The following is a 19,531-nucleotide window of genomic DNA, read 5'->3' as shown; positions in this document are numbered from 1 at the left end:
TACTTTATTGTCTGGCTTTCTAGTGGACAAGCCCGGGTAGAGAATGCTACTTGCCTTGACTGTGTAATTCTCACTGTGTAATAGTCCAGGACAGTTTCTCGTGGTTTGGGCTTGGCCCCTAATGTGAAAACTGAACACTTAAGTCTCTATTGGCATTCTAGACAATTCTCCGCTTCCTACTTTGTTGAGTTTAGATCAGTGTTTCCCAAACTCGGTCCTGGTGAACCCCTGTGGCTGCAGGTTTTTGTTCCAACCAGCTTCTGTTTTTAATTGAACTCCTGGGCTAATTAAGTGAACTGATATTTCCCAAGTTCTGTGTTTAGGGAACAATATAGAAATTAGCAAAGTAAGTTTGCAAAAAAAAAATTAAAATGTACCAAGCAGTTATATAGGAATAATGTATCTTTGTTCTTTTTAACAGTATTTTCATCTTGATTTTCATTCTACTTTTCTAGGTCTTCTAATTGTTTAATTAATCCATTATTTACTCATTAGTGGGTCGGTTGCTAAAGTACTTGCAGACTTTGATTATTTAGTGTTGTTTGCCTGCGTGTCTGCTCTGCTCGTTTTAAATTGTCATTATTAAGATACAACAAAGGGGGAAAAAACTGCACAGAGAAAGGACAAAGTATAATGAAATCAAAAGAGTTAAGCATTTAAATCTATAGCAAAAGCAGAAATATTTCTAAATGTCTTATAAATGTGAAAATCATGCTGCTATGCTTTTCTGAATGTCGAATAAAAGAAAAAATAAATACCAACTAATTAAATGATATCAGTGCTATCAGGTGTTGTCACTGATTAGGAATCCGGTTGGAACAAAAACCTGCAGACACGGGTTCACCAGGACCGAGTTTGGAAAACACTGGTTTAGATAGTGCCTTTTACTTTTTAGCATGACAGTGCCTGTGTGCATGAAAGAGATTCACACAGAAATGGAACTCAATCAATGGGAAAGCAAATTCATGTTATTTAAAAAAAAAAAAAAAAAAATCAAATGTTCTTAATGATTAATAATGTAAAGCTGATTCAAAATTTGTAGAGAATTTGGTGCTGCTTTAGAATTTTTTTTCTGGTCTCTTGCTGGACCCCCTTTTGCTTATGATTGTTCAATATGCTTAACTACCTCGTAATAGCCTCCTGGTTCACATTAATAAGGGAAGATGTAGCTGGTGGGACGTAATGAAATTGTTTTTAAACATTGTTTATACTTTATTACAACTACACTAATGCAACTATTGTACCTGATAAGCAGATGATGATTTTTAAAATTTTGGTTTAAGTTGTTCCTGTTACTTATTTATTCGTTTTACATAATTTGTTTATATATAAGTCCTGTTTAAGTTGGTAGTAGTATTTTAAATTTTATTTCAGTTCAAGACACCAGTATGTCGTCTCTAACTTACATATTTCTTATCTCCACTTCCTTGCATCTTATTTTAAAATTACTCCTTTTTTAAAATTCCTCTCCTTTAAGCATTCATTCATTATATCTTATAGTAGTTGTCTCAGTCACTTAGTTTTGGCATTTGTATGTTTTCTTGACTTTTTTAAAAAAAAAAATTCACAGACCTGTTTCAAATTTGTTTGTTGCAGTCTAGTTTTAAAATTAAATGTACTGTTTTTAATTGTTAGAATTGGCAAATTAATATTTCACACAAGTGTAAATTTTTCAACGCTGACCGCAGTGTGCATCTTTTTTAAATAATTGAAATAAGTGCAAATGCATTTTTTTTTTTTTTGATGATTACATTTTTAACCCTGTAACATTTCTTTTGAATGACTGTATCCTACACATTTTAGAAGCCTACATAATTGTTTCAAAGAATAAAAAGTTTCAAGAAAACTAGCCACTTTTTTACTTTTCAAATTGCTATCTTCAGACAATAAAAATTTTAATTTGCTGGTAAGATGTAGCAGATGAAAAGTTTATATGTGAAGAATGTGTTGAAAACTTTCAGTGGCATTTACGTCTTCAGTAGGCTTTAAAAGTTTATTTTGATTGGTATCACATTGCATATCATCCATGAAATATTGGTAGTTAAATTATTCTTGCTAAAAGGTATTTTTCCCCACGGTTGTGATCAAAAATAGCTCAATTGACTTGGAAAACTGTGGTCCTGGCAATACTGCTCAGCAGGAGAATGACCCAAAACACACATCCAGAAGCACAACAGAAGGGGTAAAAAGGAAGAAAAAATAAACTGATTAAACTGGCAAGCAAAGAGACCTGATGCAAGTCTGACTGATAACCTTTGGAAAGAGCTGAAGTGTGCTACTGGTGGAAGGAATCATGCAAACATTTGGAAGCTAGAACAAAGCTTCTGTAGGTACAAGTAACAGCATGTAAATTGACTTGTTGCTTTAACACTGGACATCCTGTTTATACATTTTTGATAATCAAAATATTTTGAGGTCATCGTCTTGTATATAGTGCCTTTCACATCTCTGTAGCTGGATATGCATAAATAAATGATAGACACATTAGCTGTATTGACATTGCAATTAAGAAAATGGACAGGTGAATGCATTATATTTGTAAAAGTGTATTTGATTTTTAGCATATTGATATTTTAGTATTCTCTGCAAAATAGATATGACTTGATTTGAAATACAGAACATTCCTGCAGCCTGTTGGGTTGTTGGTACATTTCCATTCTTTCTTTTGATATTGTACATTGATATACCTAAACCAAGGGATTGCCACAACTATATTTTAATCTTTTAATCATTCTTGTTTTTTGTTTTAAAGTCTGAAGCTCAAAAATAATGAAATGTAGCTCTTGCATTGCTTCAAAATTGAGTAAATACCATACCTGTAAAAGTAGCTATTTGTGCATATTAAGCAATTCTAATCTGTTTTCTTGCATCTATGCATATGAGAATTGCTGTTTATTTATGCCATAATTGTAGCAACACCCAGTGTCTTCATAGACACCAAGGACTTTCACAGTGTCCTGCTACATTGAGTTAGAGAAGTCTACCAGTGTCGTGAGCAAGGCATGCTGGTTGTCTTTGTAAGATATGCAAATATGACCTTTGCATTATGGGTAAGTTGAACTACAGTAAATTTGGGGATTGTAGCATGGAAATTAACCAAGGTGGGTGTTGAACAACTTACGTAATACATAGCATGTCCACTGTCAAGTTATGATGGGGTTGAATTTATTGTTCCTGGGTTGTACCCTTAAGTACCACTTCTTGGGTTTGAACTAGTATTGCTCAGGGAGGATCTTGTTTCTGTTTTTGTTTTGTGTAGCCTAATTAGGTTTCATGAATGTAGGAAGGGAAGGTGAAAGAGTCACAATCTTTGAAGGATGTCTTTTGTAAATATGATTGCTGAATATATTTTCTGTATGTAAATAAGGTGATTTTGTTCTGTGTAATGTTTTCATAGTTCTTAGATTGTTTTTGCCACTGTAATCAAACATTTTATAAGTTATGCATGTGATGGATCAGTGGCAGTGGTTTTGTTTCAAGTAAACAAAGTGTCTTATGAGAAGTGTATAAAATTGTATGAATATAAATTTAAATATGTGCAGCCCCCCCCCCCAATTCATTCATTTGAACTGGTTTAATACTTTTATTAGAGAAACTGCCAGTCCTTAAACATGAATTACAGAAATAAGGTCTTGATAAATTGGTATCAACACAGCAACATAACCTGTACATTCTGATCAATTCTGTTCTTTCGAAAGAAAATTGGCTAAAGTGTTTTTCTATCATAGCTGTTTTACATGATGCTTGCCTTCATACAAATCTGTTTCCTTTCAAAGTTTTTGTGCCATGCTATGAAAGAAAATGAATGGAATTGTAAGTGCGTAGTTAAAGAATGCAGGATAAGTTGTTACACAAAAGCCCTCTATAAATTATCCCATACATTTAAGATAAATGACCTTGTATCTAGATACCAGTAGAAACTGTAATATTGCTGTTTTTATTTTACAATTGTTAAATCAACATGCTTTATATTACGCTATTGTGCCTAAGGTGTATTTTTTCTTAGTGCATGGATCTTTACTGCTTATGGAATCTTGCTTAAATTCTTTGTCAAATCCTCGTAGCAAAGATGATTTGAGAGGAAAGAAAGTTGTAGAGCTTGTGATCAGGTATGGTATCTTTTATGTGTTTGAAGGAAAGCAATATTTGTTCAGATCTTCGAAGATCTGAGGCATAAAATTCTCAAACTTGCTTAATCAAAATTAGTTGTCAATTGTGGTTGGAGCCTGGAAAACATATTTTGGTAAAATCCAGTGTTTTAAAGTTTTGTAATGTTTGTCTGGATTTTCATATTTGCAACTGTAAAATTAAAACTATGTAATGTGTGTTTTTCTGTTAAATTAAAAATGTTTAATATCAGTTGATAGGTTGGACATGGTTTTTATTTGCATTTTCTGGATTTCAAATTGAAGGAAGTAATGTTGTGAATTTATTTTTACATTAATTTTTATTGTATCTCTTGTATTTATTATCACTGGTAGAGTTAACACAGAAATTGTGGCTTTGACTTAAGGCCTAATAGTAATACTTTGAAGTAGTAGCATATCATATCCGTCAGCCAGTGTAATGTGAAACATATGTAGCTATATAAAGTTAAGATATTTTGTCTGTTTATTGGCAATTATATTTTGTCACTAAAAGGTTATTCAGAAGTATAGGTTTGATTTAAAGACTAGTTATTTCAGTTTTGAAGGAGTCTGTTGCCAACACATTTTTACCCCTAGCTATGACCTAAAGGTGTTATGGATTATTGCTTATTTTAGTCCTACTCCTACCAATACACCCATTCACTTTGTTCAGAACCTAATGCATATTTCTTCTTTGTGCATCAAGGTTTTTAATCTGACTGTCTTAGGTAAAGTACCAGTATTTTGAACAGGACTCTGACTCACACACCCATGCTTACCTGTACAATGCCAGTTTAGGATTTCCAGTTAGTCTAACATGCAATACTATGGGATGTGGTACAAAACAGGAGTCACAGGGAAACCTATATAAATTACAAATACAGTGACTGGGCAAGGAACCATGTTTTTACCTTAAATGTTTATTTTGGAAGAAAATAAATAAGCAATACACAAACATTGTTTTAGGTATTACATTACTTTTTAATATTAACAGAAGATTTGTTTCAGTTTGTGGTGTTATAAGATCACTTCACTAAATTTTAATATTTACTAAAAATAGTAATATAAAGTAGAACAATATTGAGTAGTCTAACTTGTGAAAGGTAATCTCATACAAAAAACAATGTCCAACAGCATGTAACCCGGAGTTTACTGCAGTTGTTGTTCTAAATTGGTAAACAATTTACATACCTAAATTGATAAAATTGGAGGTGTTAAAAAAATGGAGGTGTATCAAAAACAATCAGATATTGGCATAGATGCATTCTTGGCTGTTGGTATCCAACATTCCCTGTTAACATTTGTTTGTTACGGTAAAACTTTTCTGTCAGCTATCAACACCTATCTAGTATATATTTAATTTTCAAACTGCAGTAGCAAAACATTTCTGGTTGGCCATTGACCAGCCCTTGTAGTTCATGAATTCATCAGGGATTTTATTGGTTAATGGTGAAGTCTGTTTAGTTGCTTTCATTGTCACAGTAGCGTTGAAGAAAATGATCAAATAAATGCTAGTAATTTTTATTCTTTCATCAAATAAATGCTAGTAATTTTTATTCTTTCATTTGGTTTCAGGTAAGGCTTGTTTTCTTTTTCCTGGAGCTGAAGAAAATAGTGCTGAGCATTGTGCTGCTGTTGTTAACAATCAAAAAGGAAGTCTTTGTGCACACCCGAGAAAGTGATTTTACTATTTTTAGTGTTAAGTACAAAACTGAACCATTAACCGTCCCGAATACAGCAGTGGCTTGTGGTGTTTTTTTCTTTTTTTTTCTTTTAAATGCTGAAATGTTATTAACATCTTTGGTGATCCTTGGAGCAGTGTAATTTATTCTGACAGTAGTTTTATACACAGCTTGTTTTAGTCATGTTATATTGCACTATAAAGACACTAGTGCAGGAGCCTTTTGCTAAACCTACATGGCTATACACTTATTTAAGATTGTGACATAGTTGTTAGCACAATTAACTCAGAATGCCTTGGTTCAGATCCTAGTAGAGTTAATGATTGTTAAATTCATAATATGTCTCTTCCCAGTGAAAACATGTGCATGTCATGTTATTTGGCAACTCTGAATTAGTGTTGGTATATGTGTCTTGAAGGACTGGAGTCCCTTCTATGTTTGCTTCCTGCCTTGTACCCAGTGGTGCTGAAATAGGCACTGGTTCCCTGTTTTCACAAACAGGATAAGTGGGTTAGAAAATAAATGACTGTTTGGTTAAGCGTTTGTCTCAGCAATGCACGAGTAACTATGTAGCCATGTTGTAGGAAACGCTCCTTTTATTAAAGTATAGAGTAATGTTAGTGAGACCAGTCTATCCATTTTTGCTGCTCAGTCTTTTAAGTTGTTTGTCATCTAAAACCAGAAATGTTTGTTTGTTTAGGGTCAGGTTTATTTGCCATGTGCGTTAGAAGTACTGTGGATTTTCCATTTAATGCTGTCCTTTCACAAATTTAAACAAAATGTAAGATGCATTTGATCATACAGGAAGTCAAAAGATTTTATACAAACACAAAAATGTGCCCACTAAGATGTTTTCATGCATAAGACACATAAGTTGTAGGATAATAATAATGTGTCTTAACTCTTACAATATAATTCCAGTACTCTTTGTAGTTTAATTTGTTGAAGAGCCTAAATCATGATTGCTTGTTAGCAAGATGTTCACATGGGATTGTAGGGAAACTTGCATGTAAGTGAAGTACATTACTTTTCTTAGTTGGAGAGGCATAAGTGATAAAGTTTTGTTCAGAAGTTTCCATTCATTGTACGAGCAATTTTTTGTAGCTTTCATAGATATATACATCTCCCCCCCCCCCCCCCCCAAAAAAATACAGTTGGAACATGCATTGTGAGAAGTCCTCTCATGAATGAAAATATTTCTCTCAGTCCTTTCATGAATTAAAATAATGTATGTATGTTTGTGCTTTGTAACATCTGCTGTGTTTTTATATAATGCCAAGATGATCATCACCAGTTCTGAAGACTGTTAACATTCAGCTGCAGAACACTTTAAGTGAAACTCAGAGTCAATCCATTGAACTGTTAAGCTATAAAACGACACGGCTCATAATCAAGCTGCAGATGTCACTTCTAAAACTTGTAGAAGTTGTATTAACCTCTTAGGCTGGCTTGAGATAAGGTGCAACTATGTCTGAAAAGAACTGGTTTTCTTGGCAGGGCAAATCGTGTATCCAAGTCCTAAATTAAATTATGGGAACCCAGACATTCTACTATAGAAAATGCTTAGTTGTCTAAAATGCTGAACTTAATTTTTTTATTACTGCAGTTTGTCCTCCGTATCTGTGGTGGGTTGGTTCCATGACCCTCTGCAGATTTTTGAAAAATGTCTGTACATGTTCAGTACTAACACCATCATGGGTATGCTTAACTACATAGTACATGTTAGCAGTAATATAACATTTTCTTTGTTTCAACACTTGGAGGTTGGTTTAGTTTAATAACCCGAAAGATAGCTACACAATATTTAAAATGGAAGTACATGCAGAAAATATAATTATAAATTGAGAAAATGTGCATTTATTCTCTTTCTCACACATATACACTGTTAACACTCCCAATGTTGACGCTTTGGAGGGCGCTCAATAATACTGTAGCAATCTGGTACGCTTTGAGAGATGGAGAAGTGGAATTAGCCTGTTTTCACTGATTGCCAGAGAGTGACTCTAAAAAGTGTCATTTGGCTTCTTCACTGCTGTTTCTGCACTGTAGCTCAGGTCTTCAGTGGTGTCACATGCTCCTAGCTGCTTTGTCCCTATATAACCTCATTGCTAACGCCCAACTCCACCTTACTGCGCAAGTCAGAGGCAACCCACATGCCACACTGTATCCCGGCTCTCTGTGAGCAGGCTCAAGTCCAGGTACTAAATCGGAGACTGTAGCAGCTGGGAGTTGTGATCAAAGTTTACTGTCAGGATCTGTGGAGGTTCAGGGCTAAGAATTTTCATGGGTTGAAAATCAAAGCCTGACAATTGCAGGTGCTTTAGTTAGAATTATTGTTCCAGGAATCTTTTCTTTTTCTTGCAATGGTTGTAGGTAAGCTGTTATCCCTCAGGTTGGCTAAAGCAGGGTATGCTTGTGTATCACTTCATTCGCGTGGATTCAGCCAAGTGCTTGGTACCTGCAAATTCAAGTTTTGATTTTTGGCACTTAATAAAAATTTGTATTTTTTATTTCATATATTTTTGTTAGGTAGTTGGTTGAATTGATGGATAGAAAGAGCAGAATGTAATACACTTTGACTGTTTGCTCTCCCAGTCATACTTTTGCTTCGTTTTAAACAGGGCTATTACTGATTTCATTACATTGTTGAAAGTCAGTGCCCAGTTGAGTGATATACCCACCTGCAAGTGTCTAATAAAATAAGTCATACCAAACATATTTGCTTTAAATCCACTACAACATTTTCTTTACAAACTTTACAGATAAGCAGTCCTGTCACTTTCAGACACTTTGGAAATGTTTTAAACAGCAGTTTCCTCCCTCACTGTTTTCAGTTGGGACTGCTCATGTCCTCAACTTAACATATCTCTACATCATAAAAAACGGCAGCTTGATTAGCCAGTTACCAGCTAATTGCTGATTCTGCACTAGCAAACAAAAATTAACCAGTTTTGATCCAAGACCGGTTGTTTGTGCATCACTGTCTATAACCCACTGAACTTGAAACAGCTAGCCTTCAATGAATTGGATGCGACTTTGTCTCAGGAAGAGACTATTGAATCACAGATCAGCCTGCTTTCTTCATCAATACTGATTTTTGCAGTGCCTGACATGAAAGTGCTGTGTCTGGCTGGGTTTTTACAAAGTGAGTGGCAGAAAGCTTTTTATCCTTACAGATGTGCTGTTCCTGTACATTTCTTGGAATGGGCGGCCTCAGTGAGTAAGGTGCTGTACTTGCCAGTGAGAACAAAGTAAGTGCACTGCATATGACGTTTTAAGTTTTGATTATTTCCTTAATAGCCTAAATTACTTTTTTAGTAATATTCTTTAGTTGAACATAATTTCCAACTTTTTTTTAATTTTTTTGTCCATTTGTGGTATTTCGGGTGTTTAGTTGGAATGTCCTTGAAGCCTCCCACAATGGTGCAGGAGGCACAATTCATTGGAAGAAGATCAAAAAGCTGATCCAGGACGTGCTGGAGGAATTGTATCGCTCATCTGTCCAGGGAGTTTCTCGGAAGTCCTTAAAAGTGGCCTTCTCTATCTAGCTTGTCATGTTATTACCATGTTCACCAGGGAAAGTTTAGTCAAAGTATATTTGTATATTGAAGGGCAATGCTTTTTAAAACCTTTATTTTAGTTTCAGTCTTGTGTGTGTTACTAATGGCTTGCCATTATAAAGTCATTGGTAATTCTAGCCCATCTCCGTATTTATCTAAGAATGTTTTTTGCATATTTCAAATAGATGGCAGTCCTTGGTTTAATGTATACCAGGGTAAACTGGACATGCTAGTTTGCAATAAGTTTGAGTATGCAAATAATTTTTAATAGGATTTCTTATCTTCCTTTCTTCATTTAGTTTGATATTTGGACTTTTGTAAAATACATTGATAAAACTGATCACAGAAATTAAATGTCAGTACAGCTTTACTGGAAACACAAGTATGTCCAGTTCTCAAGAAAATCTAAAATACTTATGGAAAACGACATCAATTGGAAAATAAATAGAGCTTGTTCATGGTGTTAAGTAAATCAAGGTAGTGTGGAGATCATGTGATGCGTTAACCAACACAGTGGTGTAGTGCATTTTCTCTGGCTACCCCATGCTTTTTAAACTCCATCATTGCAACCTTCAATGATTAGCTTGCAGGAAAATTTCCTGTACTTGACCATACTGCAAAATGTCCCTTTCAGTATTGAGAAGCCATTCAGAAGCCTTATAATCACCTTAGTTGTACTCTAAGCCTCCCATAGATGGCACCAAGTCAGGTTCCTCATACTGGTACAGGGCTCGCAAAATCGCTAGCCCGACGTCCTGGGGCTATTGTGTCTTCCAGTCGGGCTACCAAAATCTATCTCAGCCCTGCCCGTCGGGCTATCATAGGAAGGAAAAATATATGTCAATGCTTTTGCATTCTTTCGCAAATGTAGCTGGGTAATTGTCATTTTCGGGCATCGATGAGCCACTGTCAATATGTGAAATATTGAAATCTCGTTTGAATTTGCGCTTGTTTTTTTACTTTCACTTTGCGATCGCGCGAACTGTGTATAGAGAGCGGCAGTACTGATTGGTCAGTGACGGATTAATTGCTCACCAATTCCTCTGACATCGTCTTATCACTCATTAGCTTACTATTCAAACGTGACAAGTGAAATCTCCCGCAGCAAGCTTAATAATCATGTGATAGAGGTTGATTGCGCAGAGAATTTTAAAAATCGCTGACCGTTATGTGTGTGTGTGTGTAAAAATAGATGGATTTACACAGGTATTTTAGTTCTGCTGAGCCAAACAAGACAGGTCAGGGTGAAGAAGGGACAGCCAAAGAAAAGCCTACCACAAAGCGGAAAAGTTATGACAAATCAAACTATGAGGCAAAAAGAAAGCCTGACTGATTCATGGTTCATGACTGACTGATTCATGTTCTACACAGTTCTTACAAGTTTATAGAAATTTCTGTTCAATTAGAACCAAATATTTGAGTTGATGATTGTAATTTTTATACAGTTGTTGTAATTTGTGTTTTAACAATTTTTTGATTGATGTTTTGTTTCCTTTACAATATTATACATTAAAAATAATCTTTTTTTTATTCGGGCTACTTAAATTTATTTTGGGCTACCAAAAACTGAAGAGTGCCTGCCCGAAGGGCTACCAGGGATTTTGAAATTTTGTGAGCCCTGTGGTAGATGATAAAGGATTTTCTAATGTACATCGAAGGTCATGGTAAAAAGACAACTTCCCCTCAGGAAATAATAGTGTACCAAATACCAAAAATATGAACCTCCTGAATATCAATCTGTAATATTAGACCTGCAGGCTGAAATCTTCATTATTAAGTCGGAACGATATGAATAAAAACTGAGGTCCTCTCTCTCCACTCCACTCCCTACACACATTGCAATTAAATTGTAGCATTGTGCGGAGAGATTGCTACACCTAAATTAAAACTTAACTGACCAAAGAGGTCAGCCCACTCACTATGAAAATGTGTGTAATCTGATTTTGGTATATTCTTTATTTTTTAGGCAGAATGAGTCCTTTAGGCTGTTCTCATTCTTTCTTTTCTCATCATCATTCCATCATTTTTATTTCTCAATCACTTACCATGTTTATTTGAAACAGTTGTTATTCTCTGGTCACTGCCGTGCAGTGTCTTTCTTTACATGTTGTCTACTGGCAATTAGAGTCTACAGTTCTGCAGAACGCCTTTGCATTAGCTCTTTTAGGGCTAATTTTTTTTTTGTTTCTTTTCTCCCAGGGCTGAATATTTTTCCAAAAACTAACATTTTTTAAAAAAGAACACAAAGCAATTGTTTAACATATCAAATCAACAAAAAATATTTACTTTTGACAAATGTTACTGTCTTGCATGTTGTATGAGCCTGCATACTCTATGATTTCACATACATATCACATACATTTTACACAGCAAAGTCTGATCTCGCTCAAAGCAGCCAATTTCAGTCATTGCCACATTGCACTCCTTACAATACGTGTTGCTTTGGTGCCTATTTTTCAATTGTCTGTTGCTGCACTTTCTAACATATATTGTTAGTGTGTACTGTAGAGAGACAAGTCACCCATTTGCCATCATGCCATGCCACTGCCACCAAGTTTTCTGCCAGCATGAAAACCGTATTGTCACCTCTTTTCATCTTCTGAAACTTTATGAACTTTATGTATGGCATTATATCCTGGCTCACCCCATGGGATTTGCTTCTGTTTATTACAGAAGTGAATAAAACTTTGCAGCAGCACGTACCTAAGCCACCAGGGGACAAAACACGTTTGGACCAATGCTCCCTGAAGTTATATCACCAATTCTGTCTCATCTCTATTTGTAATGCCACAGCGCGATTCATCTCGTCTTTCATTGTGGGTTTCCACTTTGAAAAACGAGAATGCGATGCAAACGCAGCCCGCGATTCAAAAAAAATCTCTGCCTACCTGTTTGTCTCGTCTGACAGTAGCTGAAAAGCAGCATCAGGAGAGAGCAGCCTGAAGTACAGCAGCTGGTGATCTGTCGTGTCCAACAGCAAGCCATGCCGTCTTGTAAACTCCGGTAGCCAGATCGGCTCTCAACGGATCAATGTCTGTGTATTTATCCCATGCGAACCTTGCCATAGATGCATCGGCTGCGCGAAGACACGCAACTGGCAGCAGATCCGCTGGCGCGGCATCGGCTGGTGTCTGATCAGCTGATGCCTGCTTCTAACTCTCTTGCTCGATCTCCTGATCACTGCCAATAAAGTCCGATTCTGAAAAATCAAGAGTCCGACTCCGCGATAATGCGCAAATGCGCATAATGCAAGTGTTTTCTTTTCTGCACTTGCTTCACTGCCTTTTCACATGTCGGTGCCATCTTGCCTGTTTACATTTCGCAACTCACGCACACGCAAGGTTTATTTGCCGAGTCAACGAGTTTAGCATTCCTCCAAGCACAGAGGGAATGCCTGTGACGTGACAGTGAGATTTGTCGCCATTAACAGCTGATTGTCGCCCCCTATCCCTGGATGTCGACTTTTGTCGACATTCGCCTTCAACCCCTCCTGTCGACAAAAGTCGACATCCGCCCTAAAAGAGTTAGAGGAGTTCACAACTATAAATTCAGATTCTTTTGAGGATCATATGTATGTGTGTATGCCTATTAAAGGAGCAGTATGTGATTTTACAATTGGATATACATTAATAAAGTACATTAAAAAAAAAAAAAAAAAAAGATCTAACCTGTTAACGCAGGCAAAAAATAGGAGCTGCAATCCTGCCTCACAGTACATGTTCTTGTGTTGAACCCAGAGTTTGAATTAGTGATACTTGATGCAAGGTCTGAATTCAAATCCCTACTCTTAGAAAAAGACAAAATTTGAGAATCACTGCACCAGGGCTTGATATTCTGTCTCCTGTGCAAAACCTAGTACATTGTAAGCATGAAAGTTAAGTAGCTGTGAAGCATCCTTTACAACAGAATGGGCATCTTTACTAACAAACTTCTACTAATTAATAATCATCATTTAGAGTTATATTCTGAACTTTCCTCTCATAGAGCTCAATTCCTTTTTAGATAAACTTCCTTCCCCAGGTTAACAATTAATGGTGTTCTGCTGTAGTCAATAAAAGTGTTGTCATATCAAATCAAGAGACTCTTTTAGCTGTCTCCTATGAAGACTACAAGGATAGATGATTTGCCCCAAAGCTATTCTCTGCCCTTTGGAAGCAGCTGGTCCATCATATCTACAAATAATGAATGCTATCTCTTCTTCCAGTTTGAACCATGCAAACTATTCTGCTGTGATCACACTCCTTTACAATAGTGAGCCCACATATTTTTCTAATTATCACCTTAATGTCATTGATGAATTCTGATACAAAACTGCTGTAAAAATCAACTACATGATTGCAGCAAATTATTTTTTAAGATAATCCTTTCTAATCAGTCTGGTTTTATTGGATCACACCATGCATAGGATAATATTAGATGTTTACTACATATTTTAATGTAGCCCCTTTTCTCTGTCTACCAGTAATTCCTTTAGTCAGTCAAGAGAAAGATTTTGACTGTATAAACTTGATATTTATCTGGCAAATTATGAACTTGATGAACTTTTGAGAGAGCTTTAATATAATTAAAACTTTATACTCTTTCGCTGTTGCTGTAATCCCTACAGACTTAAATATATATTGAGCATTTCATATATTGTGAAGGTGCTGGGTAAGGGGTCTCTGTACATTTTAATCTCTTGAACTCTTAACCATCATCCTTCACTCTGAAAATTTAATTTCTCCTTTCATGACCTCTTTATGCTGGTGATGTTTTGCTCTTTGTTTGCGCCACCAATTTCCTGCATATGTTTGGCCTATTTATTTTAAAAATGTGACTTGTTGTACAATGGATGTGTTTTCTCATCTTGCATCTCATTGGTCAGTTCATTTAAATATTCTGTTATTGATGTTATTGAGTTTTACATTTAAAGCTCATCAACATAAATGTAAAGAACAATATTGGAACTATAGTGCATTTTCTTGCTTTATATTTGATTAATGCTGGCAATAGAAATTTAAAAACTTGATTGTGTATTTTCTGAACTTTTGTTTTGTATTCTGTCTGTTGTGAAAATTATGATTTATGCAAGATATCTTTATCCAGTAATGTAATATTTAATACACATCAATCTTTTATAATTACAAAACTTTTAATCTTAATTTTTCCAACATATAAGGAAAAGAGATACTAGATCAGTGTTTTTCCACCCAGTGTGGTGCTGAGGTGTCAGCCTGCTGCACTCTGGTCCCAATCCACGTGGTTTGTGTAGTGTTGTGTGCGGCGATGCTCTATCAGCACATACTCCCAACCTTGACTGCAGAGTTCAGTTCTGCACCCAGTCAAAGAGACGTTTTGCTGCTGCTGCATACTGATAAATTGCAATGAATGACAAAAGTCCAGTTATGAACAGCTGCCAACCTGTTATGTACCACACATCTCATTTAAAAGCCAAAAATTTGGACAAGTATGCCAAACATCCCATAGCATCATCAGCTTCAAACCCTTCCTATTCTGTATCGGCTTCACAAGATTTATCAAAAAACCTGAACCAAACAGGAATGTCAAGAACATCCAACCCAGGTTTTCTGAGGTGGGACAGCAATAATCTAGGTGGAAGGATATGATAGTGTAGGATAGGTATTTGTTTAGATGTAATAAGGAGATTGCTGTAAATAGAGGGTTTTGGAAAAGAGAGACACCTCTACGGCATTGATCCTGGATATGGAAAAAGAAAAACATGATTACTTGGCAATATGTGAGATTGTGTTTCTTTTGTAGCTTTAGGCAGCCTTATGGTACATTGGTTAGTGTTCCTACCTTATGAATGAGGTATCCAGGATTTCCATAGTGTTACCGGTTGTTGTTTTGTGTATTTTTTGGGCACTCCCATTTTCTTCCTAAATTTCAGGACAGGATAATTTGTGAATCTAAACTGGCCAGCTGTGTATAAATAGGCCCTGTGATGAGCTGGTTCTTGTCCTTCAGGTGATGTTTCTAGGGTAGCCATTTACTCCCTAAAACCCTGAACTGGGTTAGCAGGTTTTTTCAAATATTATGTTCTTTCTTGCGGTTTTCGATGAAATTATCAGTTAATCATTTTTGTTTTAACCTTCATGTTGTGTAAATATGTATAAGTGGAAAAAAAAAAATCTTATTTTGATATACCCATAATAATACAATGTACCATAGAGCACAAATTATGCGGTTTAGACCACTGATATTGATTATTATAAGGTGCTCAAAAATGAGAAGGATGTGTATTGTTCCTTGGGACATTATTGCTTTATGTTTCCATCACAATAAATTATCACAAGTGTACCATAATACATGTTGTTGTCATTTGCTTAATATCTACAGTATCGTGGTTATTGAAAACTGTTGTAAAAATCTACATACTCAGGTTAATAATGTAAAATAATGTGCATGTTTAGCAAGCAAAGAATTTTCATCCTAATGTCAGCTTTATATTTCATTTTTAAACTACTGACCACAATTGTTACATTGTCAGGTGATACTATGTTGTATGTTAATCTTGATATTTTAAGAAACTAGGGGGCTTCGGTCGCCAACCCCCGTGTTTGGTTTTCCGGATACACACTTATAAGATTTTTTTTTTCTTTGAATTGTCGCTATTTCATTAGTTTCACTTTTATTTCAGAACTTATGTAAAAACAATATTTGGAATCTTTCGAGTCCCAATTTGCTGAATCTTTTAAATGAGGTCCGTGAGATGTGTTTAATGACTTTGTACCATAATTCAGGATAGGTTTCTCTGTTTGGAATTTCAGCACAGACAAAGCGATCTACATCATCAGCAGTAATTTTTTTTGCAAAGTAACCAATAAATGCATGGGAGGTAAAACATGTTTTTGAAATTCTCTGACTTAAACTTCAGAGCCTTACAATATTTACATACTTCTGACATGTCACCTGCGTCCATATATTCGATCTCTATTCACCTTTTAGTTATTTCTCCGAGTAATAATTTTTTTTTTTTTGTACTAATGCGATGTTTACTTTCTTTTTTTGACACTCGTTTTTTTCTGCTTTCATATTCTGTATCTTGCTTTGCATGTGTTTCGCGCCTACATTTTTTTTTTTTTCAGTCTTTTGAATTCCAGTTTTCATTATCTGTAACCTGCTCTACATGTGTTTGGCCCCTTTGTTTTGTAACCTGTTTATGATGTTTTACTTTGTTTTCTACTTTTATTTCTGACCTCACTTTGTACCGCTTTTTTTTTTTCCTCCCCAATGACCCCTGGTCCGTGGTGATTATTTTCCCTTTTTCGAGTAATAATTTCTGTTTGTTTGTGCTACTGTGATCTTTACTTTCTTTTTTATTATACTTTCTAATTTTCCTACTTTCGTATTCTTTAACTTTCTCCACATTTGTATCGCACAAACGTGTTTTTTGAGCCTTTTGAATTCCACTGCTTTCATAATCTGCTCTGCATGTGTATAGCGCCAATGTTTGTGAACGTGTTTATGAAGTTCTACTTTGTCTTTTACTCTGTCTTTTAATTCTGAGCCCGATTGGACGTTCTTTGTTTCAGTTCCACTTGTTGTGAGCTGATAATTACTTGCCTTATTTTCTGAATTTGCACCTAGATTAATTTTTCTTTTTTGCTCTTTTTTTCTCTTGAACGCTTTTGAGTCTCTTTTCTCCACGCAGCTTTCCTCTTTGCTTAGTCGTTGACGTTTCATTTATAACGTACAGTAATCCCTCCTCGATCGCGGGGGTTGCATTCCAGAACCCCCTCCGCGAAAGGTGAAAATCCACGAAGTAGAAACCATGGTTATTTTTATATTGTCATGCTTGGGTCACAGATTTGCACAGAAATACAGGAGGTTGTAGAGAGACAGGAACTTTATTCAAACACTGCAAACAAACATTTGTCTCTTTTTCAAAAGTTTAAACTGTGCTCCATGACAAGACAGAGATGACAGTTCCGTCTCACAATTAAAAGAATGCAAACGTATCTTCCTCTTCAAAGGAGTGCGTGTCAGGAGCATAGAATGTCAGAGAGAGAGAGAAAAGCAAAACAAATCAATAGGGCTGTTTGGCTTTTAAGTATGCGAAGCACCGCTGCACAAAGCAGTTGCAAGGAAGGCAGCAGCTCACACCCCCTCTGTCAGGAGCAGAGAATGTCAGAGAGAGACGGATAAAAACAATCAAAAATCAATACATGCCCTTCGAGCTTTTAAGTATGCGAAGCACCGTGCAGCATGTCACTTCACGAAGCAGCTGCACAGAAGGGAGCAACGTGAAGGTAATCTTTCAACATTTTTAGACGAGCGTCCGTATCGTCTATGTGTGCGAACAGCCCCCCTGCTCACATCCCCTCCATCAGGAGCAGAGAATGTCAGAGCAAGAGAGAGAAAAGTAAAAATCAATACGTGCTGTTTGAACTTTTAAGTATGCGAAGCACCGTGCAGGAAGCATATCGCTTGATAAAGCAGCCATATGTAAGCCCAGCAAAGAAGAGAGAATTGTGAAGGTAATCTTTCAGCGTTTTTTGAGGAGCGGCCGTATCCTCTAGGGGTGCGAAGAGCCCCCGTGCTCACAATATATTTGAGGAGTTTTATTTAATACGTAATACACACTCTGGTTGGGTAGCTTCTCAGCCATCTGCCAATAGCGTCCCTTGTATGAAATCAACTGGGCAAACCAACTGAGGAAGCATGTACCAGAAATTAAAAGACCCATTGTCTGCAGAAATCCGCGAACCAGCAAAAAATCTGCGATATATATTTAAATATGCTTACATATAAAATCCGCGATAGAGTGAAGCCGTGAAAGTCGAAGCACGATATAGCGAAGGATTACTGTGTTGTCATTATACACTTTATATGCACTGAGACCCTGGATCTGTGTGTGCTCAAATCCTTCACACAACTGAATGTTTTGCTGCCCCGTTGTCTTATTTGATATTGATCGTACGTAGGGCGTGTCTTGCAAGAATCTCATGTTCTACGTCATCGTGAGGCGGTCCTGGGTCAGTCTCTTGGCACAATGTCTCATGTTTAAGGTCCTCGCGGGTCTTTTAACTGTCTTCCGTGATCTTAACATGAAGATCACGTCTCAACGCCCTACTGTTTCTCTCCATGATTTTTTTTTTATAATAGAGAGATTCCTAGTTTAATTATAGCACTATATAATAGAGACTGCTAATTTAGTAATGATAATGTGAACCAAGACTTATTCCCTTTAACCTGTTCCATTATTTTTATATAATTTTAGTGTGGATGGTAGTAGTGCTGGGCGGTACACCGGTTCATACCGAAAACCGTTTTATATTTTTTTATGATATGGATTTTTCTTATACCGCGACAGAGAGCCTGGAGATAGTTTAGTTTTAAAAGGTCAGATGTGTAAATACTGTTTCTATACTACTGGATAATACTGCAAGCCAAGTTGTACTTGTTTTATTTGTTTTCAATACAGTGTAATGTACCTGGGTACTGTGTAATAGTGTGACGACATGTTTTCAAACCCCGTCATAAGTTATATAGCACATTAAATGCTTTGTGTTAAGTGATTCTTAAACTGACTACTTCTTGCACTAAGAGGAGGCGCCGGCAGCGAACCCCGCACAGAATACATTCACTTCATGATCTTCCTTCTCTCTGAACATTTAGAATGCTAAAGTAAATACTTAATATAATTTTCATGGTGAAATGCATTAAAGCATGCATTAATCATATGGGGGCACGGCGGCGTGCCTGCCTTGCATTTGCATGTTTTTCTGGTGGGTTTACTCCGCGCTTCAGTTTCCTTTCAAAGTCATGTAGGATGTGGGGTTTTGTTGTGCTATATTGACCTTGCTAGTGTATGTTTTGCTTATATTCATCCTTTGATGTGCTGGCGACTCGTTCAGAGATGGGCGCAACTCTGAATGGATGGCATAATTAAACATGTATAACGAAGATATATTTAAAGTTCTGAACACTCCATGGGCTAAGTTTATAACTAGTTTTAATTTCACAAAGACGTTTATCGTGTGGTGATTGGTTATGTGGAGAAAGAAAAAGGACGGATAGGAACTGGGGTTTTAGTACGTCAGATAGAGACAGCACGTGTGCAATAAAGAAAGCCCGCTCAGAAGAACATGCATTGAATTCTGTGTTCGTGTATCCAACCACCAGATCACAAACCCAACATTTATACAATATTTAAGTT

The 19,531-nt window shown here is 36.2% G+C and overlaps 1 protein-coding gene across 2 annotated transcripts in view; it reads left to right on the top strand.

Annotated features, from left to right (window-relative positions):
* The window catches only part of usp7 (ubiquitin specific peptidase 7 (herpes virus-associated)), a 115,265-nt gene that overhangs the window by 64,186 nt on the left and 31,548 nt on the right, over positions 1–19,531 (top strand). The window lies entirely within an intron of this gene.

The sequence above is a fragment of the Erpetoichthys calabaricus genome, chromosome 11, assembly GCF_900747795.2.
Source record: "Erpetoichthys calabaricus chromosome 11, fErpCal1.3, whole genome shotgun sequence".
Lineage (NCBI taxonomy): Eukaryota > Metazoa > Chordata > Cladistia > Polypteriformes > Polypteridae > Erpetoichthys > Erpetoichthys calabaricus.
Note: the sequence above shows the minus strand (reverse complement) of the source record. Positions and strands in the feature narration are given on the sequence as shown.